Source organism: Macadamia integrifolia, chromosome 9, assembly GCF_013358625.1.
Source record: "Macadamia integrifolia cultivar HAES 741 chromosome 9, SCU_Mint_v3, whole genome shotgun sequence".
Classification (NCBI taxonomy): Eukaryota; Viridiplantae; Streptophyta; class Magnoliopsida; order Proteales; family Proteaceae; genus Macadamia; species Macadamia integrifolia.
The window spans coordinates 7963857-7988330 of NC_056565.1; the positions used below are offsets into that span (position 1 = coordinate 7963857).

General features: G+C 39.4%; 2 long non-coding RNA genes across 3 annotated transcripts in view; both read left to right on the forward strand.

Annotated features, from left to right (window-relative positions):
* The window catches only part of LOC122088303, a 29391-nt gene extending 26246 nt beyond the window's left edge, over positions 1 to 3145 (forward strand). For both annotated transcript variants that reach the window (XR_006143037.1, XR_006143038.1), the window contains one exon: positions 3087 to 3145. This is a non-coding gene — a long non-coding RNA (uncharacterized LOC122088303). The remainder of the gene's footprint in view (positions 1 to 3086) is intronic.
* Positions 3146 to 3429: 284 nt separating this feature from the next.
* Positions 3430 to 24408, forward strand: LOC122088302. The gene is made up of 6 exons (XR_006143036.1): positions 3430 to 3460; positions 4799 to 4906; positions 5340 to 5562; positions 17907 to 18112; positions 19834 to 20303; positions 20744 to 24408. It is a non-coding gene; the product is annotated as an uncharacterized LOC122088302 (long non-coding RNA).
* The last annotated feature ends 66 nt before the right edge of the window (positions 24409 to 24474 follow it).

The following is a 24474-nucleotide window of genomic DNA, read 5'->3' on the forward strand; positions in this document are numbered from 1 at the left end:
TAAGATGCACTATTGCAACATGTTGGTCACATGTTCAAAACTTGAAAACAGCCTCTAAGAAGTAGGTGGAAGGCTGTGCACATTTGGCCCTTCCCAACTGATGGGGCTGTTGGAACTTCAAATAAGCTTGGAGTAACCACTCAAACACTCTCTCACAGCAAACAAATAAAAAGGAAAAGCAAGAGAATCGATGGAAGGGTTGAGAAGGGGAGAGAAGAATTAGTGAATGAGCATCTCACCCCTTTGGTTTAGGCATCTCACACAATTGCATCCCACTTCACAACAGCCTAAGCCATATATATATATATATTTTTTTAAAACTCAAATCTGTCTTTTCCTTATAATTGGCTTTAAACAGCCTTTACATTGCTTAGATACAAAGAAATAACAGAAAAGGAAACTAATGGACTGGTTCTAACTTCCTAAACTAACTTAAGAAATAAACTTCTAAATACTTTGCCTTATATATAAAAAGGAAACTACTAACTTACTTGACCACTAAGCTAACCAAATAGGAAACAAAGTACTAATTAAATAAAAAAGGAAACAAATCTTCATGCTGCTGAAATCAATGCAAGCCTTGAGGACTTCTAGAAGGGCTGCTGATATTTTCAATTGATTGCTTAGCTGGCTAGGTTTCTAGATTTTTCACTTGAAGACAAAACTGCAGGTGTTACTGTTCACGTGAACAGTGGTTTCTGGTTTTGGGGCTGGCTGGTCCAACATTGGACTTGGCTCGATGGGGCCAGCAGTCCCTTCTTTGTGCAAGCTTGATCTACATCGAGAATGATATAAAGGCCTCTAACCAAAGCCAGCTTAAATTAATGCCTAACGGATCACATGGAAATTCAAGTGTATGCATAAACAGTTAAGAAAGAATGTTTGCTGATACATCTAAAAAATCACATGGAATCAAGCCACATACTTGAGCCACATAGAGGACTGACATGACATATCCAGTCATTGGATACATAGGGTCATCTTTGGATTGGAACATTCAAATTTCATGATACATCTCATCTCACCAGTATGGCATGCTATGTATTGGGGATGTAGAGTAGCAGATTTAAGTTTCATTGTAAAGATCAAGATCCAAGAAAAGGGATCTGAGATGGATCCAAATGTAAACTGAATCTGAGCTGAAAAGAGTGGCTTGTTTCTCAGATCTAAATGGAAGGCTTGGACCTAAACAAAGGTCAAATAAAAAGTGCCTAGCAGCAGCAGCATAAGTTTCATCACTTTTTTGGGGGCCGTTTTCAGATGGTCATAACTTCTTGTTTTGAGTGATTTTGTTTCTGTAGGAAATGTTATTACTTATTAAGTTACCTATCCAATGAACCCAATATCTTGTGATTCTAGGTTGTGTTGTAAGAGTCATGACAAATTTATTAAGGGATATTAATCTGTAACGAGATTCCTTTTTTACCTTCATGTTTAGTTAGTTGAAGAGTTTTTTTTTTTTTTTTGGATGAATAAATAATTCATTACCAAGCATAAAAGAAGAGAATATACAAGGGAAAGGGGGGGAGAAGGCTTAAGCCAACCCAGGGGGAGCTAAAAAAAGACAAAATCAAACAATTACAAGCAACAAAACCAGCCAAGGGGGGGGGGAAGCCAGCACTGTCAAGAGGGTTCAATGAGATCAACCTCAAGGTCCATGGAGTTAATGATGGAGTGTTTTGGGGAGAGAGGGACCGGGCAAGGATGGCGGCCAAGAAGGGCTTGGGCTTTGGAAGCAACATCAAGGTTGATAGCTTTCTAAATTTTATCCTGAGAATGGGATTTGGGGGTCCATCTACAGATGTTACGTTTCCTCCAAAGATGATTTATAGTAGCACAAAAATCCAATTTTCTAATGGTATCACAAATAGAGGAAGAGCAGAGACAACAGGAAGGATTAATTGGCATTAGACGGTGAATGAGGAAGGATTGAGTGGGAAGATAGTTGGACAAGCATCGCCATAGGGTGAAGCTATGCCGGGGGATATGCCCTTTGAACCAGACCAACTTATGCTAGGGGACAGATGGGGAGGGGCTGTGAACATAGTTCCAAGCAGAAGCAGAGGAGAAAATGCCATTGGAGGAGGAGAGCTAGATGCATTTATCTTCCCTTCCTCTATGGCCAGGTGGAATCGGAGGAAGGGAGGACCAAAGATCAGAGAGCGGAGGGGTAGAGGAGGGGGTGGGACCGCCCATTGGGAGAAAGGATAGAGAAGACTGTTGCATTTGTTGAGAAGCCTGAAGAGTATATGACTCTAGGGGTAAGCAACTGTGATAAAATACCTGAAGGATGCCATGGATCCTTCCAAAGGGAAGTAGACTGACCATTTCCTATGGAGTAGGAAACAACAAGGGCAATGGGCCTATGATCAAGAATCTTTCTCCAGATCCAGGAAGGGTTTGAGGTAGAGGGGGCCGTCCAAAGAGAGTTATGTTTAAGCAAGCCAAAGAGAGTCCAATCAACCCAGATACTTTTATGTTCGGACACAATTTTCTAGATAAGCTTGAGGATGCTAGCTGAATTAGCATCATGAATTCTCCTGATCCCTAGTCCACTTTTAGTTTTGGGAAGACATACCTTCTTCCAACTGAGGGTCCTGAGGAATTTGGAAGAATCAGAGCCTTTCCAAAGGAAGGAGCACAAGAGACCCTCATAAGACTTGATCACCGGAGCAGGGTGGATAAAGGTACCGGACCAATATATACATGGACTGGAGGACCGATTTGCTCAAGGTTAAACGACCGGCAATTATCAATAGATTTTAAAAATTGGCAAAAGACAAAAGATGAAGAGGATTTAAAGGTGTACACATTCAATAGAAACAAAATATGGTGTGGATCCCAGCTGGTGTGGAAATCGTTCAGAGCTGCCCTTCCTTAACTCCCTTAAAAATGAACCTAGGAATCATATTAAGTTACTTCAATGCAAGATCCTTTGCAGCTCTTTGGATATTAGGTCCTCTCCATTTTCCTCTCTTTTTTTCCCTCTTCCCCTTCTTTACCTTTAATACTTTTAAGTTTATTTTTTCTGTCTTCTTCCAAAAGGCATTGGAGAGGAGGTTTTTGATTCTAAAGTTTATTTATAGGTATCAGTTTGTCCCACAGATGATCTTTTTCAACTGCCTCTTTGGGTATCTTGCACTCTTCATTGTCATTAAGTGGTGCACAGGGTCTCAAGCAGACCTCTATCATGTAATGATTTACACATTCTTGAGCCCCACTAATGATCTTGGTGGTAATCAATTGTTGTGGGCTCAGAGACCATTGCAGGTATTGGCTCCTAATCTTACCGTTGGATTTACTAGGTGCAAGTATTATCCCGATATTTTATTCAAGGTTTCTTGAATTTTGTCATTTTCTGCTCACAGATTGTTGTTGCTTTCAGCTATATGCAGAGGCTAATGAGAGCATGCACATGGGCATCCAACAAGAATGAGATTTTTTATTCTATAAAGTCAAGGTGATCAATTTCACTTTTTCTTTACTAATCAAAAATTAAAACCAGATCAAACCCAATAGAAACGGAGATCAGATCAATAGTAACTGAAGAAGAAACCTAAGAGGCTAAAACCTAAAAAAACAAAAAACAAAATAATGAACTCAATAGTAACCCCATTAAAAAAAAATCAAATTGGATTAAAACTGAAAACTTCCTTAATAGATTGGTTTCAAATTAGCCCAATATAACAGACCGAAACCGGATCAGCCGCCCAATTGACATTCTTAGTGGATCCCCCTCAAGCCTCAAGGTGCAAGTAAATGGAATCGGCAAAGGGTCTGATCTTTTCCCATTCCAATTCCAATTTAATCAGAACCGACCGAAACTCTAGAAATTCAATATAAATTCCATCTCCTCGAACCATGATCCCACCATATATGTGTCCAATAAACCTCACGTGAGAGATTCCATCTCATACCTGGAGTGTCTTCTTACAATTCTCCCTGTGTGAGGCAAGATTTTGAAACCGACTGCTTGGATCATGCCACTGAAATGAAATTTTCCAAATAAATTAGGGAGCTCTTACTCTGTTTTGCCTTTTCCATTTACACGTATAATTTAATATGACTTCAACAATTCATGTACAAAATATGGATGGGAAGATAGTGGGCCTACCAGTTCCGCCAAGCTTAGTGGAACAGACTATGTATCTGCTAGGTGGCAGCTCAGGTGGGGTCCCAAAAACACAGACAGGTAGGCACCACCTTCCCCTACTAATTTGTTCAACTTCAGTCACTAAGATACATTATATACCACTTGTGTTTTTAGTTATTTTAACTTAATGTGAACCATTTAAGATACAAGGTCTAAGAGTCAACTTCAAGGTGAACCATATGATTGAGTTGGACCTGAAATTTGACATGTAGCCAATACAGAGAGTCCTATATCTGTCCTGTGCTTGGTTTGGCCAAATCAGCTCTTTATGCGCATCAAGCAATCTATCCTGTCAATCCCTTGAAAACAACTTTGAGTAAAAAAATGTTTTCTCACGAAGTAAATATGAAAATTCAATGAAAAAACATCAATGAAAAGATGATTCATTAATGAAAGAATTAGATAATATGATGTGCTGCACTGCTATTGTCCACATCAGCCCAACATACTCTATGGAATTTTTTCTCTAGTTAAAAAAGGATAAGAAAAAGGGTGGGTGGGGGGTCGAAGACTAGTAATTCAATTCGTAAAGTCACACCCACACACCCGAGGGGAGGGGGATGCTCCCATATAATGATCATTGTTTGCATGGTCGAATTTTATCCCAGTGGTACTAATTCAAAGACTTGTTCTTTCATTGTGAAGGTACAATTTTTACAGGACATAGGCATTCATGAAGAAGCAATTGGCTTTATGCTTGTCAAGTTCCCTCCTTTATTAACGTATAGCCTCTACAAGAAAATTTGCCCAGTGGTTTGTTCTTTTTCCCTTTTTGTTTTCTCTCAATAATAGTTTTTCCATTTTCAGTTTATTCAACTAGATAAACATGGCTATTCTAAGTTGGGGCATTTTTTTTTTCCATATCCTTGTGCAGTGCAGCTGTGCCTATTGTTTTGTATTTGTGCAGAGCTGTCGATACTTTTCTGTGCCCCAACTCAACACTAATTTACAAATAAAAGAGAAAAAAATAAATAGGACTCTAACTAAACTAATAAAATAGATCTCATGTTTGTTCTTCTTACCCATATTTTAGGCCGGTTAAAGTGGCTTATTACAAAGAAAACTCGTCAGATCAAAGGCCCAACATGTATAAAAACCTAAACCAAGACTTGTTTCCATTAAAATAAACCGTTTTCTCTGATTTATCTGCATCTGAAATCTGAGTAAGCTGTCTGTTATCTTTCAGCTGCAGTGGCATCTTCTACAGACTCATGGATGAAGGAATTAATTGAAGCACATAAGCTTGCTGATGATATAAATGGGATGATTTCTGAAAGGAGTTCTTTGCCTCCATCAGGACCAGATACACAACGTCACTTGTCTGCCATAAGGAGAAAGATTACAATACTAGGGATCCGACTTGATAGCTTGCAGTCCCTTTTATCTGAGCTACCTTCTAAGCAGCCCATGTAAGTGTTTTAGTTCAAATTGTTGCTGAATATTTAAAAAATGATCTGTGAGTTTTTACAATGTCATCTACTGTTAGTTTCTTCAAAGCTTCTCCTTTATAAACCAACACTTTGATGCTCTTCCCCGTATTGAGGACATTGGGACAAGTATTCTTTCATGTTGTTTTTTTTTTTTTTTTTTTTTTGGTGATAATAATTAATTCCAGAGGGATTGGAAAATGCACAAGCCCAAGAGGGGGGGGGGAGAAGAAAACAACACCCTCAGGGGAATACATGGTTCCTGATTATAGAGCTAGGAACCTCCCAGTAAGCTATAAAGTGACAATTTTTGGGGGAGGGGGAACAAGTGGTAGATAGTTTAGAAATCTTTCCTTTGACATCAAAGAATATGGAATTCCAAATCTTTTCTAACGGCCGAGAGTTGGAGGTCCATTTCCTATGATTTTTGTCCATCCAGATTTGATTTAGAATAGCATAGAAAGCAAGCTTCACCACACTCTTCCCTTGGAAAGTCATGTCCATCCAAACCCATTCCCTTTGGAAAGGGAGAATTCTTCTATAAACCGGCCAACATTTGGAGAGAACAAGCTTCCAGATGGAGGAGACAGGGTAAGCAAAGAATAGGTGATTGGTGTCTTTTGGCTTAGATCCAGAAAGATGGCATAATGGAGAGACATGGATGCTTCTTTGGATAAGGAAGGCTTGCGTAGGAAGACAATTGATGAAGACTTGCCATGCAGTGAAGCTTTGATGAGGGATGTGATGCTTGAACCAGATGAGCTTGTGCCAAGGGGAGGGAGATCCATGAGCTCTGATGAGGTCCCGGGCGGACTTAACATTGAAAATGCCACTCGAAGCATGGGACCAGATAATAGTATCAAGCCTTGTTGACCCTAGGAGAGGGATGGCGGGCAGGGAGGACCAGAGTTCAGCCAACTGAGAGGTGGCAGGGTCAGGGGGTTCCAAGAACCAGCAGAGATGATATCAGGCTATCAGCTACCATAGCTTGCTTAGGGAGCCCAGAGTTGTAGATATTTCTAGCACTGAGAATTTGAGATAGGATTCCTTTAGGATGCCAATGATCTAGCCATAAGAAGGTGGAGGAGCCATCACCAATACGGGTGAGGATAGCTCTAGAAGCGATAGATCTCAAGGAGAGAAGCTTATGCCATATCTAGGAAACATCAGAGGGAGTGATGATCGACTAAAAAGTTTTTTGCCTGAGGAGATGAGAATACACCTAATCCATACAAATGCTTTTCTTTTTACTGACAATCTTCCATACAAGCTTGAACATGCTTGCCATGTTGACATCCTTGATGCATCTTAAACCAAGCCCCCCTTCATTTTTAGGAAGGCATGTAGCAGCCCAGCTAATGGGGCGAAGGAAGCGAGAGGCCTCACACCCTTTCCAAAGGAATGAAACAAATAAACACTCCAACTTTGCAACAATCATCTTAGGCAGACAATATATACTAGACGAATAGATATAAGAAGCTTGAAGGAGTGATCTGATGAGCAACAGGCGGCCTGCAAAGGATTGAAGCTTTCCTTTCCACAACTGGAGATGCTTTCTGATGATGTCTAGCATAGGGGAGTAGTGATGGCTCAAGAGTCTTGGAGGGATAAGTGGGAGGCCCAATTACATAACTAGGAGAGATCCCAGGGCAAAGCCTGTGTTTTAGAGGATAGAGACCTTAGAGGCTTCCGATATCGCAGTCAAGAAGATGAGAGATTTCTCCAAGTTGATGCAAAGCCCTGACATCATAGTGAACAGGTTCAGGCAGTGCATAATATTATCCAGGGATGAGGCATCCGCACGAGAAAAGATCATTAGGTCTTGAGCAAAAGCAAGGTTAGTGAGCCTGATGGCCTTGCACTTAGAGATGGGAATGATAGACCCTAGGTCCGTCTCAGATTGAAGACTTCGGGAAAGAACCTCTATAGCAAGGCAAAATAAGTAGGGAGATAGAGGACAACCTTGACGAATCCCAGTGGAAGAGGAGAAATGTCCCATCGATCTGCCGTTGACCAACACTAAGAATTTGGGAGAAGCAATGCAATGGAAGATCAAGTTGGTGAAGACAGGAGGAAAGCCCATCAAGATAAGAACTGAAGGGTGAGATTTTTTGCCAAATCCTCTAACTATCTCATGGCAAAGAAGGATGTTATCACCAATGGATCTTCCCAGGATAAAGGCAGACTGGTTATCACTAACTAGGGTGCCAATGATAGACTTGATTCGGTTGGCAATGATCTTTACAAAATAAACTTGTAGAGGAGATTGCAAAGAGATATCGGCTTGAAATCATTCTTTGTGTTGGCACCCTTCTTCTTTGAGATGAGGCAAAGGAAGGTGTGATTGATGGTTTTGATCTGACTAGGGTTGAAGAAGAAGCTCTTGACAGCTTTAATAAGACCCTCTTTTATGGCAACAGTAATCTCCTCATCAGGGGGAATGGCCTAGAGCTTTGGAGCAGCAGAATCCAGAATAATTTTGTTTATAAGCCCCTCAGGAATAGGCAGCTGCAAGGAAGCTTCCGGGTTGAACAAGTTCTGGAAATGGTTAACAACCACCTCTTTTATCTCATCCACTCTTGAGACATGAGAGCCATCCGGATTGGATAACATAGTGATGGAATTGAAGTTGTTTCTGGCCTTCAAGGATCGATGGAAAGAAGAGGAGTTTGAGTCTTCTAATTCTAGCCAGTTGATTCTAGCATTTTTGCCTTAAAAAACTTTCTTCCTGAGCTAATAGGACTAAGAGGTTTGTAGATTCAAATTTCTCCTCTTCTGCAAGAGAGGTGTCCTAAAGGTTTGATTGAAGGAGAATCCGAATTGAGGTCAACCGATTCCTCCAATCATTAACAAGAGAGGAGATGTTTCCAAAAGAGTTAGTATTCTAGAGCTTTAAAGGTTCTTTTACATTTCTGAGCTTCCCGGAAAAGGCAATGAGGGGGGTTGAGAAGGATTGGATAGGATTAAGCCATGTTTCCTCTACAACCTTAGAGAAGTCGGAATGAGAGGTCCACTTGTTGAAAAACTTAAAGGGTTTAGGCCCAAAGGAAGTATAGGGATGAATAGAGAGGAAAATGGCGATGTGATCTGAAATGGATGGAGGCTCAAAAGAAGCATGGGAAGAAGGGAAGTCAGAAAGCCAAGCCTAATTTACAAGCATCCTATCAAGCTTGCAAGTGACATGGGATGGGCCAGTTCCTTTATTATTCTAGGAGAACTTCATGCCCATCCAACAGAGATCATCCACCAATAAGTCCTCAATGCATTCATTGAAGGAACTAATGTTTGCCATATTTAAATGCCCTCCCCCTTATATTTCATGGGCATAGCGAACAACATTAAAATCTCCACAAATTCCCCAAGGCCTGGATCTCAATTGCCCAGCAAGAGAGCGAAGGTCATTGAAGGAACTTCATTTCTGTTGGAGGCATAGACAACAGAGAAGAAAAATGTAAAGCTGCGGGTAGTGTCAGAAATGGACAGATGAGGAATTTGGAAAGAGGCAAAGACTATAGAAACAGAAAGAATTTTAGGGTCCCAGAGGATGCATATTCTCCCATTTGGATGGTGAGAATGATTGGTGAAGAAAGACCAACCAGGGGCAATAACGGAGGCAATTCAGGAGAAGGAATTCTCTTTAATGTGAATCTCCAATAAGTAACAAAACCCAGGACGAAGGTCGTTGATGAGCAGATGGGTGGCGGCTTGTTTACTTGGGGAGTTCAAACCCCGAAGGTTCCATATCAAGGTCTGTGACATCAGGCAAAGTTTGATGGAGGCAACTCATGCTCTGCAGGGGGAGAGCAGGCGGTGGCAGGGGCACGGGACTTGCTGTGAAGCTAGTAGGAGCGGTTTGAGGGGGGCTATCGGAGAACCAAGGGAGGTGGGAGGGGCTGGCTTCAAGTTTGGTTTTTGTCGGGGCTTTAGACCACGATTTTTGGCTATAAACCTGTTCATGGGAACAAACCCGACAGGTGAAGAAGGAGGGTCGAGGCGGGTGCAATGGGTCGAGGCTAATGGACTCAAAATGTTAGTATCGGGTTGAAGAGGATTTTGGTCAGACGGTCCATGGTTGGCGAGGAAGGAGTCTTGGGCTGGAGAAGGATTTAAGATAGGCGATGGGCCAAGAAGAGGGGTTTTGGATCTGGGCCTGGGTTGATAGGTTAGTGAGGGTTAAAAACCCATGGTTTTCCAGAAGAGAAGAGGGAGGTATAAAGTGGTAGGTATAAAAGGTTATTTTGGAGAGGTAGGGCGAGTTGATATAGAGAGTTTTCCAAGGTGACATCACTGTAAGTTGCAGACTTTCGGCTTTCTTCTTTTGAGGTCTCGGACATCGCAAACTCTTTGTCAGAGGATTCATCATCGGAAGAGGTAAGTTTTTTAGAGGAGGTAGCCGATGAAGCAGAGGTACTTTCACCAACAGATGGGACTACCTTGGAGTCGACAGGAGAGTTGCTAGCAAGAGCACAGACAGAGACAGGGACAGGGGCAAGCCAATGATCTGATTCCTCTTCCGGCTGTAAAATCAAGAAACGATTTTGACCAACGGCCAAACCTTCAGAAGTAACCCTCGGGCATAACCCATCTATGCCGGTGGGAGCTTGCGGCGTATGGCATTGCCTTATTTGGCCTCTTCCTCTCATCGGAGGAGCAATGAATGGTTGAACATCTGTAGCAAACATAAGCGATCGATCTCTGCAGGTGGAAGCAACTATGGGAGCAACCACCTGCTCTTTGGGCAAAAAAGCTGCCGTGGTATGGCCAAAAACATTGCAACGCAGACATTGCAGGAGGCGCCAGTCGTAGTGGATTGGTTGTTGGAAGCAAGGTTCCTCACCTTCTTGGAATGAGATGGAGGAGGGAAGAGAAGTTGAAGCCGGAACTTCAACACATATCTGAGCATGAGCCAATATGTCCATATTTGTCCTAGCATCGGAGCAGACGGGTTAACCCAACACAGAACCAACGGTGCTCAGCTCTTCAAAGCACTAGAAATGTAATGGGAGCCCAGGCAATTATATCCAGAGAGGGATGGTGGAATAGTCTACCCTGTTCAACAGCAACTTCCTATTCGAGGATCGGAAGAAAATACATTTTTGACCAACAAGCCAAGGTCCTCCCTTTAAGCTTCGAACCTTATCTCTTTCATCTGAAAACTTGAATAAGAAGACTTCGTGGTCCAACAAGAAAGTGTCTACCATCCCTGTAGGCCTCTCCATTGTTTCATAAGGGACTGTTTGACTAGATGGAAGGGCGGACGATTTCCAAGTAAGTGTCCAACGAGAGAGGAAGACCATCTGGAAACTTCCTCGTCGAGAAGGCCCGCTGGACATTTTGCAAGCAGAGAATCATTGATAGGACAAGGTGGCCCAAAGTGGAGGGGGAGACCATCTACAGGAGTGGAGATGGCATGGGTATGGTGGGAGTTCTAGACATTTTTAGGAGGAGTGGAGGAATTTGCATGAAGGAGGGGTTCTAGGGCTAGGGGCGGAGATACAAGGATGGATGATCGAGAGGTATCAGGAGGGAGATAAGGCCCCCACAGAAGGGAGAGGGCGGCCATTAGGTCAGAGCTCAAGAGGCGGAGATTATCTGAACTGTCCATCATCATCTCGTGGAGGCGGAGGTCAGGCGGAGCTCAGTGTTGTTAAAAGACCACTGAAGCTATGATTATTAGTACAGTCATTCTATGAGATCATTGTTTGTGCAGAGTTAAATTTATCTGTGGTGATTGATGGTGGAATAACAATTTTTTTATTAATGAAAAAAAATTGGAGATACAAACACAATCATAGAATAGCACAGGACTCAACAGGCTAGACTCTAACCCCCAATACAAGTGATAGACACAATATTTTTTGGGTATTCATAAGAGAACAACATAGATGGAAAGTGAAGTTTTTCCTCTATCTCATCCGATCGCTTTTTTGGATTGGAATGGCTTCATTCTTATTAGATTGGTCTATTCCAGGCAAGGTTGAATCGAAGAAGTGAAGAAAAAGGGGAAAAAATGGCGTCTTCCCAGGTCCAAATGGCTTCTGCCCATTTCGGCTATGTTCTCAAGGATCACAATTGGTGTCACAGAGACAAAGATAGAGAAAGCAAAGACAACGTTCGAGCCTAGCAGCACGTGTCATTTGAGAAGAACCTCAAGGTCTTGGTGAGGGATCACCTTCACTCCTTCATTGCCCAATCTGGTTCCAGAGATTCTGTCTCTGCTCCCGCTGAAAATTCCGAGAATCAAGTTGACAATTGGGAGAAGAACGGTGACAATTTTAGACCCCCCAGCAGAAGGAATGAAGAAGCGCAGGTTCAAGATGAATCTTCACCTGCATCAAGGAAGCAAATAAAGTCATGACAGGAGTACAAGTCAAAAAGCATAACCCAATTACAAGAATACCCCTATATCCAGCCTCCCCATTCTAAATAGGGTTGGTGGAGGGGGGAAAGTCCCAATGTGCCCCTTTGGCACACTTAACCTCTATCCTAACATTATAAAAGTACTTTGGGCTAAAAAGCTCTTCATATATTTATAAAGAAAGGGCTTGCGTGATCAGTCAGATCACTAAAGCAGTCTCCCCATTCTTCTTGCTAACATATAACTTGTCCTAGGTGATCAAGATGGTTTTCCTCTTGTTTAATGTAGATCAAAATATCGTTGAAGTAAACAACCAGAAATCCACCAATGAAAGGATGCAATACTTGATTCATGACACACATAAAAGTGTTGGAACATTTGTAAGACCGATGGGCATGATTTGGGTCTTGAAGGTAGTCTTCCTCTTATCACGTGGTTGTATGTAAATGGTGGCATCCAATCTCAAGGTATATTTTAGAGAAGACATTTGCTCCTGACAACATATCTAACATGTCATCAAGTCGTGAGATGGGGAACCTGTACTTGACTATGATTTTATTGATGGCTTGGAGATCAACACACATGCATCAGGACCATCCTTATAGGGCTTGAGTAGTGCTGGAACTGCATAGGGGCTCAAATTCTCTTGTATGAATCCTTTCGTGAGTTATTCATCTATCTATTGCTTTAGATTTGCATGCTTTGTAAGACTTGGGCCATAAACAGGCATGTTAGGTGGTAACATAGTAAAGGAACTAAATCATTAGCCTGATGGATGTCGTGCACAGAGGGTAGCTCATTTGATAGATCATCGGGCACCAAGTTTGAAAAATCAGAAATCAAGTCTAGTATTGGCTTATGGCTGATTTGGTATGATTTCAATTTCAATTTCAGATTGATTTCATGAAATCATCAACAAATAGATTTTTGGTCAATAAATTGATTTTTGATAGAATGGGCAAATATTGTTAACCATTGATTGTTGTATGTTCTTTCACCACATGGTAAAGGAAAACTATCCTTTAAATAATTTTAGGTAAAAATTTCCTCAGATGTTTTGAGTGTAGTTTTTCTTATATGATTTTTCCCCCTCCGAATATGTGGAATTTATATAGATGATACATTTTTTGGACAACTATTGGTGTGTATGTGCAAATTCTTTCCCACATTGGCATTGTGGGGAACCTTTCTCCAATCATTTTACTATTTAAAGATTAGAGTAATGACTTAAAATTGGGGTCGGGTTTTAATAAGGGTTGGTCTAAAGAACTTGCTGATGCGGATCCGGATCCCAAGGACTGAAATCGGATCGCTTAGGGCCCACTTGGACACTTAATTAGTCAATTGCAATGATCAATGGTATTAAATAATTAAAATAGAGTCTCAACAGGATGGTAGAGCTGTAAATAAAATCAAATTTTCAATGAAAGTGGAAAACCTGTAAATAGGTAGATACTTGTAACAGAATGGCAGTTTGGTAATTAACTGGAACTTAACCAAGGGAAGGCAAAACGTGACTTGGGTGGACAGCAAAGAAATGTAGCCTAGGACAAACTAGGAATATGAATTAAACTAAGGACAAACCAGAATAGGCATAAAAGGTAGGGGCATTTTAGGAAATAGGGGGAAAATAAAGAAAAACACTCACTTTATGAGGCTGTCTTCAACCTCACGACAGAAATAATAGCCAGCGGCACAAAAAGAGGACTTGCGGTGATGAAAATCTCCTCCAGACGCTGTGATTCAACCATAGATCTTGGGCGAAGCCTGGACACCTGCTGGCCTCATGATCCCATCAAACAGCAAGCAAAGAAGAACGAAAACACCTACAACTCAGATCTGGGCGAGAGCTTCAGGTTGGCCTGAAACTGGACTTCAAACTCAGGTTGGGAAGGAGCTTTGGAGCTGGAACCTTGGGGTTATTTTCCCCAAAGGAAAAGGAACCTATGACCAAAGTTTCTGGACTAATCGATTCAAGCGCCAAGGAGTTCGATCCACTAATTTAAGGCTATGTCTATTGCCCAGAACAGGGATTGACCAGCAATAGAGACGATGAATAGTAGGAGAAGAAAAACAAAAAGAAAAGAAAAAGTCAGGAAAGGGAAGAAGAAAACAGTTCAGGAAAAGAGAGAGTAAGCACCCATGGCAGCCATCATTTCAACCAAAACCTAAATTTTCAAATTCATTCAAAAAAATCTGTCTGTTACTAGTGTATTACAACTTATAAAAGAAAACCAAAGCAATAAAATTGGAAGTTCACTCAAATGGAAACTAAAGTAATTTCTAACTGAAAAAAGGAAAGTAAATCAAAAGCGACTTTTAAACCAAAAAAGATTCCTTCCATCGCCCAACTGCATCAGCTTTCCCAGTCTTAAAAGAACTCGACTCCGTCGAGTTAGGCCATGCTCCCAAGATACCCTTGTAAGTTGCTTGCTGATGAGGTGGCACGTATCTCGAAACGGAAGAAGGGAACATAACCAAGAGGAGGGAGAGTAGGCTGACGTGTCATTGGAGCAGGATTCAGTCGACGACGTGGCTTGTTTGATAATGTGTGTGGCCTCATTAAGTACATACGATCTCATTGCTTCACTTTGATGGTGTTCCGTGCACCATTATAGAGAATGCTTGCATGTCATTGCCGTGGTCGCCCTAGGAGAATGTCGCAGTGCGTCAATGAGGTGACTAGACAAGTTACATGGTACTATAATGGCCCAAATTGTAAGTATACTCGAACAACTACAGTGGCCTCTTCTCGAGCTATGGGTCTAAAACCTCACACTTGAATCTTCTTGAAAAGCTGCTTCTGTGGAAGGTTCTGTGCTCGAACAAATTCAGTAGATATGAAGTTTGCTTCTGCCTCGGTATCAACAACTGTATTAACATCAGTAGGTTCAAAACCGTGCAGAAGAGTACCCTTCTGTTTGAATCGAGGAGCTTTGTCAACTAGTCTGTTTGAAAAGGATGAGAGACTAGTTGAATGAGCTTTTACATCCTCATCACCATAGTCAAACATATCATCTTCATCGAGGGGATAAGGATATAAAGCAGACTCATCTTCAATCTTTTCTATTGGTTGCTTCTCTACTGCATTCACAAAACGAGTCCTGTTCGGACACTTATTGGAGTAGTGGCCCTTTTCACCACAACTATGGCATATGATATTCTTCACCCCAATACTATCCTTATTGAACTCTGACATTTTTTCTTCAACTTTGCGAGCTTCAGGCTTCTTTTCCTCTATACATGGTGGAGGTTTATAAACTTAAGAAGTCTTGAGCATACACTTCCAATAGATGGACTTCTCTTGAGCTGTCTTGGCATGAGCCGCTGCCACATCAACAGACCTGAAATCAATGTTAGCCAACTTAATTCGAATCTCAGTACTTAGCCCATTGATATATCGCATCACCCGTTGTTGGTCTGTTTCCTGAAGTCGACACCTTGAAGACAGTTTGTGGAATTCGAGGGTATAGGAATCCACATCTTTGTTCCCTTGTTGCAAGTTAAGTAATTTATGAAACATTATCTTTTCATAATTAAGAGGAACAAATTTTTCAGTCAGGATCTGCTTCATGACTTCCCAATTGGTAACAGGCCCAAGTCTTCTGACAAACCTTACATGCAGTATATCAACCCACCATGAACATGCATACCAAATAAACTTGGTGAGGATGAGTTCACACTTTTTCACGTCTGGAAGAGACTTATATGCAAAAATCCTCTCAACTTTGGTATGCCAGTCAAGAAATTCCTCTGGTTTGTTTTCACCACTGAACTCTGGAGCCTCAACTTTGATGCTATAATCTCTGTCAAAAAATTCCCGGGTAACATCTTGGGGCATAACAGGATCACGTTGCACTTGGTGATGTGTATCTTCAATCCGTAGGGCATTAAACTAAGGAGGTGGTGTAGATGGTCCTTTATTGACTCGCGTTTCAGACTTTTGCATAAAAGTAAGAATCTTAGCGAGGGCGCCTTGAGTCTCATCTATGAACTTGTCATATTTTGCCTCATTCTTCTCAACCCTGGCATTAATTTCTTTTTGGTTCTCAAGTAACACGCGATACAACTTGTTCAACTCAGCATTGGTGATGTTACCTATCATGGTTAGAGAAGTGCAGGAAATTTGCTCTTATATCACTTGATGTTGATCCGGATCCCAAGGACTGAAATCAGATCGCTTAGGGCCCATTTTGACACTCAATTAGTCAATTGTAATGATCAATGGTATTTTATAATTAAAATAGAGTCTAAACAGAATGGTAGAGCTGTAAATAAAATCAAATTTTCAATGAAAGTGGCAAACTTGTAAATAGGTAGAAACTTATAACAGAATGGCAGTTTAGTAATTAACTGGAACTTAAACAAAGGAAGGCAAAACGTTAAAGCAAAAAAATATAGCCAAGGACAAACTAGGAATATGAATTAAACTAAGGACAAACCATAATAGGCATAAAAGGTAGGGGCACTTTAGGAAATAAGGGGAAAATAAAGAAAAACACTCACTTTATGAGGTTGTCTTCAACCTCACAATAGAAATAATAGCCAGCGGCACAAAGAGAGGGCTTGCGGTGATGGAAACCTCCTTCAGATGCATCGATTCAACCACAGATCTTGGGCGAAGCTTGGACACCTGCTGGCCTCATGAGCCCATCAGAAAAAACCCATCAAACAGCAAACAAAGAAGAACAAAAACACATGCAACTAAGATCTGGGCGAGAGCTTATAGGCCTGAAATTGGACTTCAAACTCAGGTTGGGAAGGAGCTTTGGAGCTGGAACCTTGGGGTTATTTTCCCCAAAGGAAAAGGAACCTACGACCAAAGTTTCTGGACTAATCGAGTCAAGCACCAAGGAGTTCGATCCACTAATCTGAGGCTGTATCTATCGCCCAGAACAGCAATAGAGAGGATGAATAGTAGGAGAAGAAAAACAGAAGGAAAAGAAAAGAAAGTCAGGGAAGGGAAGAAGAAAACAGTTAAGAAAAAAGAGAGTAACCACCCATGGCAGCCATCGTTTCAACCAAAACCTAAATTCTCAAATTCATTCAAAATAATCTGTCTGTTACTAGTGTATTACATAGCTTATAAAAGAAAACCAAAGCAATAAAATTGGATGTTCACTCAAATGGAAACTAAACTAATTTCTAACTGAAAAAAAGGAAAGTAAATCAAAACGGACATCTAAACCAAAAAAGATTCCTTCCATCGCCCAACTGAATCACTTGTAACCTTCTTTTTATTGCTTCATTTTATTCTCAGACGTCTTCTTCAATAAGAATAATCCCAACACCTCCAAAATGGCAATTTGCAATGTGCTCAAAATTAAAGAATTTCTGCTAATTGTCTTCTCTCTGAAGTATGAACACAGACTCACTTTGCAAGAAGGGCTCTGATATTGGGGAAATTGGGGTGATCCACTTCTTATATGTTCATCTTTTATTGCACGCTTTTGGAAGAAATGCCTCTATATAGTCCTGTAGTGATTTTATTCTTTTGATTAACTTTTCTAAAGGTGGTTGTTGCATGAACAGAATTTAGATGGCAGCACATTGTTAATAATTTATTATTATATCTCACGTTGTCGTAGGTCTAGATTCATGTCTTTCTAGTTTCCATAGGTATCTTACTCATCTCTCTCTCTCTCTCTCATGTGTTGGTTTGGGGTAGAAATCGTCTGAAATTCTCATCTTGTACAATTCCATGCAATTCCACCCTAAATGGCTGACACGTGTAAATATTCTATATCTACGATTCAGATTGTATTATGGTTGTATTATGGTTGATTAACATTGTATTAGGGTGGATTAATCTGAATCGTAGATATAGAATATTTACACGTGTCAGCCGTTTAGGGTGGAATTGTATGGAATTGTACGAGATGAGAATTTCAGAGGATTTCTACCCGTTGGTTTGTCCTATTAATCTCCATCCATCCCTTCCCTGCTCTTTTTTTTTTTTCCATACTAGATATAAGAAACAGTACATGGAGGAGGTTAAGCTGAAAGGCTTAGAGCAGGCAAAAGATGATAAAGCAAAAGACACTACACCAGTTGGAACTATTTCTAAGCAGGACAAGACAAAAGCAAACTGGCCTAATAAGGCTTCATCATCTATTGAGCAGGATTTGGATGTATTTCTCCTGGGAGATCTTGGAAGTAGTGATGAGGGTTCAGGTATATTAATTTCCTTTATAAATAAGTTAAAATACTGTCATTGTTAAACACATTTGTTGTTTTTTGCTTTCCTAGTTTTGGGTCTATTTTGTTGCTTCCTTTATATTCCTAAGTTTTGGACCTTTATTTTTCTCAGGAAGAGAGGAGTTGGGGTTATGATGGTAATGTGGTGGGGAGGGACTGGTAGATTTTGAGTTGTGGATTCTTCTTTTGCTGCTAAGATTTGTTTTTCCTATCTTTATTTGGGATTTAAAAAGTTAAGGTTCCTTTTAGATGCATGCAACTTATTTGCTTTGACAGCGTTGTGTTTGTGTCCAAAGGAGAGTTGAAGGGTAAAATACACTTATATTGCTTTCTTCCTTTGTCTAAATAGTCCTTGCAAATATGATTGTCCATTCAGTCGTTGAATTCTTTACATTGGGAATTTACCTGGCAATATTGGTGAGTGAGAAAAGTGGAAGATTTTTTTTAATAAGAGTATAAGGTGACATGTATTTATTGGAAGTGTTTCCCATATAGAATAATTGTTCAATAAGATTTATACTTCTTTTACTTGTAGAATAATTGGTCTAACCTTTCCTGTAAAGGCATAATAAGATTTATACTTCTTTTACTTGTAGAATAACTGGTCTAACCTTTCCTATAAAGGCATACTTTATAGCTTCTTGGTTATGGAAGCACATTTCTATATTATTCGTTAGTGAATGTCCTAGCTGAAACTATATTTTACTGATTGCTTTGCCTCTTTAATTTCTTTAAATGTTAATACTTTCGACTGTGAATATTAAATGTAGAAAGCTCTTTGGGGGTGGGGAATTCCGATTCCTAATGGACTCGTAATATTGGATTACCTCCAAACACATACCTTACTTCTGCACCATTGATCGATGATCAATAATATCACAATTTGTTAGTTCCATCTCAATCTATGCTTAAGTAATATAATTGATTGCATTGATTGTTCTCTATTTTTTCCTTTGAATGAGATTTTTTTTATCATTATTTTCTTGGTTTGTTTTCTCAGTTTCACAACAGGATTTTTTTTTCCAGGTGGAGAAGCTGACTTTTTGTTGGATGTATATATGTGGGAACTTTTGAATTATGTAGTTCTCTTGGATGAAACTATAGCATATGCATTGGGTCATAAAATTGGAATATGGGTTGATATAAAAATGTAAAGAAATTTTCTTATTTTTGCAAACTTTTGATTTCATACAATTATTCTAGGAGTTTGTACAGTTATTTGTTTAAGAGAGGGAATACCGGAAATGGGAAAAGCTGTATGGAATTTACCAAGGAAATATTATTAGAAGAGGGAAAAAATAAATAACGATGACAAAACAAGGGAAGAAAAGTGATAAGAAATGAGATTATTGTCACTAGGATAGAAAAGCTATTGCTTAATAATGTACATTCTCAAAAAGAATAAACAGAGGCTCTATTGTCACTAAGTCAACAAAATGTTCAACAAAAAGTATTCAAATATGAGAACAACATTTCCAGTATAATGTGTAAAGGGGATAAAAGTGGCAGCAAAGGCTAAGAAATACTCCATGTAAAACATATAATTATATCACAATAGTCGAACAAAGACACATTTTTTAGTTTAAAAGTTATTTCTTTAGAAGGTCCTCAATTAAGGACCCATGACCTAAAACTATTAAGCTGCTCTTCGAGGGACCAATTTACTCTGACTATGGTTCTATATTTTTGGGTTTCAGGAATTGTTTAATTTCTTAGTATGAAAACCATGTTGAAGTAGGCAATTTCTATTAATTAATGGCCGAGTCTACACAACAATAGTGCCAGACCAAGCCACACAGTGTATTATGATTAAGCTAGCCTACAACTGGCCAGACTGAAACTTGGGCCTCAAAAGGGATTCCTGGTCTTGTCGAAAACACAGATGGACTGGACAGTTGGACTTGTGAGGTACCACATGCTAGCGACAGTACAACAGAGATAGATTTTATAACATACTTCAAAGCAATCAATATCACCTATTCACCAGCTTGGTACGCAGATGCAATCCAACCTTTCTTCTCAGGAGGAGAGAACAACATGGAGAATTTAACCACTCTGGTGAACAAGCTGGTAGAGGACTTGTACTTCTCTAGGTAATTGTGGAGAAGGGAAAGCATTGCCAAACTTGTGGGTTTAGTTCCTATTGAATACTATCATCGGTGGACAGGTGAGCTTTCTGATCTCCGTCATAGTTTTCTTTCTTATTTCTTGTAGTTTTTTTTTTCTTTTTCATTATAAAGGCCAATACACAGATGCAATCCCAAGCTGATTTGGATGAAAGAGGTAGAAACTCTCCCTTTCCCCCCATTCCTTCTCTATCCTGAACTCTCTTTCTTACTTCACTTCTTAATTTCAGAAAAGAAGGAAAGTTGTTCAGTTGTGAGATGTGAGGGAACAATTATCCCTTGTTATTTGCACTTAGTAACTTCTTGTTGCTTATTAGTGATGAACATTAGATTTAATTTGTTTTGGGGATGGTATATTCTTCCTTTTCTCTCTTTTCTCAATTGGTATTCTCTTCAAAAACAACAAAGGGTTAATTTTTTTTTTTTTTTTTTGTTTTCTGATGGATAATTGCTTAATTTGGTTTTGCTATTGTTCTTGTAGGGTGCTGAAGAAGCTGAGTTGCATGTGACGTGACGTCCCCTATAGGTGTAAAAAATATAGAAAGAGCTGTTATTGATGTTGAATCTATGTCACTGTCTTTCAAAAATCAGGTTTAAACTGCAGCTGTTGTTGCACCTCCAACGACAACTACTAATGGTACTTCTACTCTAGCTTCTCTTTGCATGGTAAGCCTTGAAAATCAGTTTGAAATTATGGTCTTTGTAATTCCCTTGAACTTAAAAAGCTTCAATTTTTTCCCTGTTGCCGACACCCCAAGGAACAGGCTCTCTGTTGTGTCCTAGGGTCTCCCTATCTTTATTGTCTCTCCCCCTAGTGTTGCGCCGCTCCTTTGTCCTGTACTTTGTAGCTTGTTATCCTCCCCCCCTTGTACATTCTTTCCTCCTTGGTAATGAATTTATTTATTCATCCAAAAAAGAAAAGTTTTGATTCTTTGTTTTTCCTCTGTCTCTTTTCTCTTCACTTTCATTAATTATTATTTTGCACCAAAGCTTTGACCTAGATGCTTTTTCCCACATAATATTTGTTCCTACAAGGTCTTAGTCTTGATGAACTGATATCTTTTGCCTTATTTTATTTTATTATAAATTTTTAGTATTGCATCTTGGACCTTTTCTATATGTCTAGCTCACATTGAAAATATATAGTTCGGGTGTATATGAGAACCACTGTGCTCGAAAAAATGTTGAATCTTGTCTGCCGGACTTCGAACAATCAAAAGTGTTGAGCAGACTTTACAAGATGTTGGGTTTGTTTACTTTTCCTTCTAAAAGTTTATTTTACTTCATAATCGCGTTTCTATCTTTCATGAAGTATTTTTGTGGATGACAACATCAATTTTGCATGTTTCCTTTGTCCAAGTTAACACGCTATTGCCAAGTTGGGCTGTTTTATTTATTTATTTGTGCTTCTTACTTGTTTTTGTTTTGCCCATACGTTTTAATTTTTTGAAATGGTAGGTACCCTTATTATTTATTTTTTTACACTTATACCTCTGAGCAGAAAGCAATGCTCATAACTGAAAAGAGAAATAAGTGTTTTAAAAAGTCAAATTCTTCTCCCTCCCCCTCTATTTTCGCCGCCCAACTCACCTTCTAGAGTGCATCAATATTATTTCTTTTGTCTATTGTAAATGTAACAAATTAGTGACGGATGAGAGTAATAGGATTTTGTTAGACTCATTGACATTGAAGAGCATGTTTGTTTTTATATTTTCATGTGTTACTGAACTTTTGGGTCCCAATGACCAAATCTCTCGGGATGTTCAAAGATTTTTTTTGTTTAATTCAGCTAAACTAAATTGTTAACCTTATCTTCTGAAATAAATTATGGAACTCTGCAAACAAGTAAAGTTGTGTAACATTGTGCATTATATTTAGTTTATTCTAAGGCTTTTATACTTTGGAAACTAAGTTGTTGTTGGTCTTGTTGGGATCTTATTGTCAACCAGTTATCAATTCCAGTTCTTCTGTACAAGTTGGAGATTTTTTTTTTTTAATTTTGGTTACTCGGTGGATTCTACGACCAGAAATTCTAGTCTCAGCACTTGGGGAGGGATTCTTACAATATGTTTTGTTAAATTATTTGCTGGTGAGCCACAACGAAATTATATTTTTATTTCTTCTGTAAAAGATGCAACTGCACTTGATATTGACATTATGAAACAACCCCCACTAAAGGGGGGAAAGAAACAAAACTTTGCAATAGAGAGCCATTCAATGAGATCCTAGCAATAGCACCACAAGTTTTGGAATAACGTCTAAATTTTGTCTTCAAACACCTAGTATCTCTCTTTCTTCTAGGCTTTAATTATAGAGAAAGCAGAGCCTTTTTCATCTTGTAAAACGGTAATACAAGTATTGAAGAATAGAAGCTTGTAAGATGCAGGTTGGTTCGAAATTCTTAACTCAAATCTTCAAGGTATATAACATACCTTCTGGATTGATGCATGATACCCAAGGATTTGCGATAAGTGACATTATATACTATTATGGAAAAGGTCGATAGTAGGATATGCAACTGAAATTTTCCTCATAACTGGGTTGTGCGAAAGGCTGTTAATGTAAGGTTCAGTTCTTTGTGTGGACAACATTCATGGATAGTGTATTTAGTATTGACCATCTTATTGCTAGAGGTCAAATCTTCCTAATGTCAGTTTGTTCTGTCTGAAATTTGCTGAATTAGTTTCTCATTTGCTTCCCATTTAATGAATGAAATTTTGATAGATTCCATTTTTAAATGGGGTGAGATGGGGACATTGGGACTTAAGAGATATTTCTTTTGTTTAAGATGTGGAATAGGCAATACATGAATAAAGGTGGAAGAATGTATGGCTTTTGATTGCAGGTGCTATTATTTAGAGATTTTGAAGGCAAGTAATGATATCGATAGAAAAAAAGAAGGCAAGTAATGATACTGACTTATTTGCGAGATATCAATTTTTTTTAATCTTTATTACTTTTAAAATATCAAATTGCATAATGACTCAATTTCTGCAAAACTCCATCACGTGTTGCATCTCTTCAGTTTTGACAGCAAAATTACAAATAATATTATAATTTAGCTTAAAAAATCTTGATCTTTATTCAAGACTCTATTTTCACTTATTGATGTTGCCTTTGAAACTCTTCTTTGTCTTTCATGTTGGCAGACGATTTTGGCTCTTCATAGTTAACCATCTGCAACAATTCATCATCTTCTTTAACATGCTTTACTCTAATCTCCAAGGATTGTCCACAAAGGATGGGGTCCCACAACACTTTACATGTCTCATACGCATGTTAGAACACCGAAACACACTTCAATGATGGTTTCCATATCCAAAATATATGTATGCAAGGCTATCCTAGATTTTCCGCTAAGTTTTTTATCACTAGCGGTTTCTTGAAAATCTTTTGTTATCTGGATTTTTCGCTCCTAGTTTTTCATAATTTTAAGAACCTAGTTTCACAATTTTTAGCATTTTTCAAGTCTTTTGGTTTAAGGCCTCGATACTATCCCCGAATTATGAATTTTTTTACTCTCCCATAGCTTTTTTTCTTGAAAATCCTTTGGTTTAAGGTTTTAAAGCTACTCCTGGATTTCTCACCCTTGGTTATTCCTTCGATTTCGATTATCTGACTGAGTGCTGAGTTCATTGTTTTTATTTTGCTTTTACATCAATACTTGATTATCCCTGGGTTTATTCTCCTCTGCCTTTGCCTGAAACTTCATCCGTTCTAAAGACCCTTTAATTCCTTGGCGAAATATAATTTGGTTTAAAGGGCACATCCCTCGTCATAGCTTCACCGCCTTACGAGCCCTCTCCTACTACCTCCCCACGCAATCCTTCCTCAACTTCCGCAACATCTAGGTTCCCTTCTCCTTGAGTCTATGTTGGAATGGTACTGAAGATATTGACCATCTATTTTTCTCCTGTCCCTTTGCCACTTCCATCTAAAAGAGGGTTCTCCGCTCTTGCTGGCCTTCCCCCTTCCCATCCTCCCCCTTGGCTACAAGTGGATCTGGGTAGACATGACCTTCAATAGCTCTTCTATTTGTGACATAATTCCCTTCCCATCCTCCCCCTTGGCTACAAGTGGATCTGGGTAGATATGACCTTCAATAACTCTTCTATTTGTGACATAATTGCAAAGCTTGTTTTTTGCACCACCATCAGCCACCTTTGGATGGAACGTAACCTTTGTAGATGGATTACCAAATCTCGTTCTTTT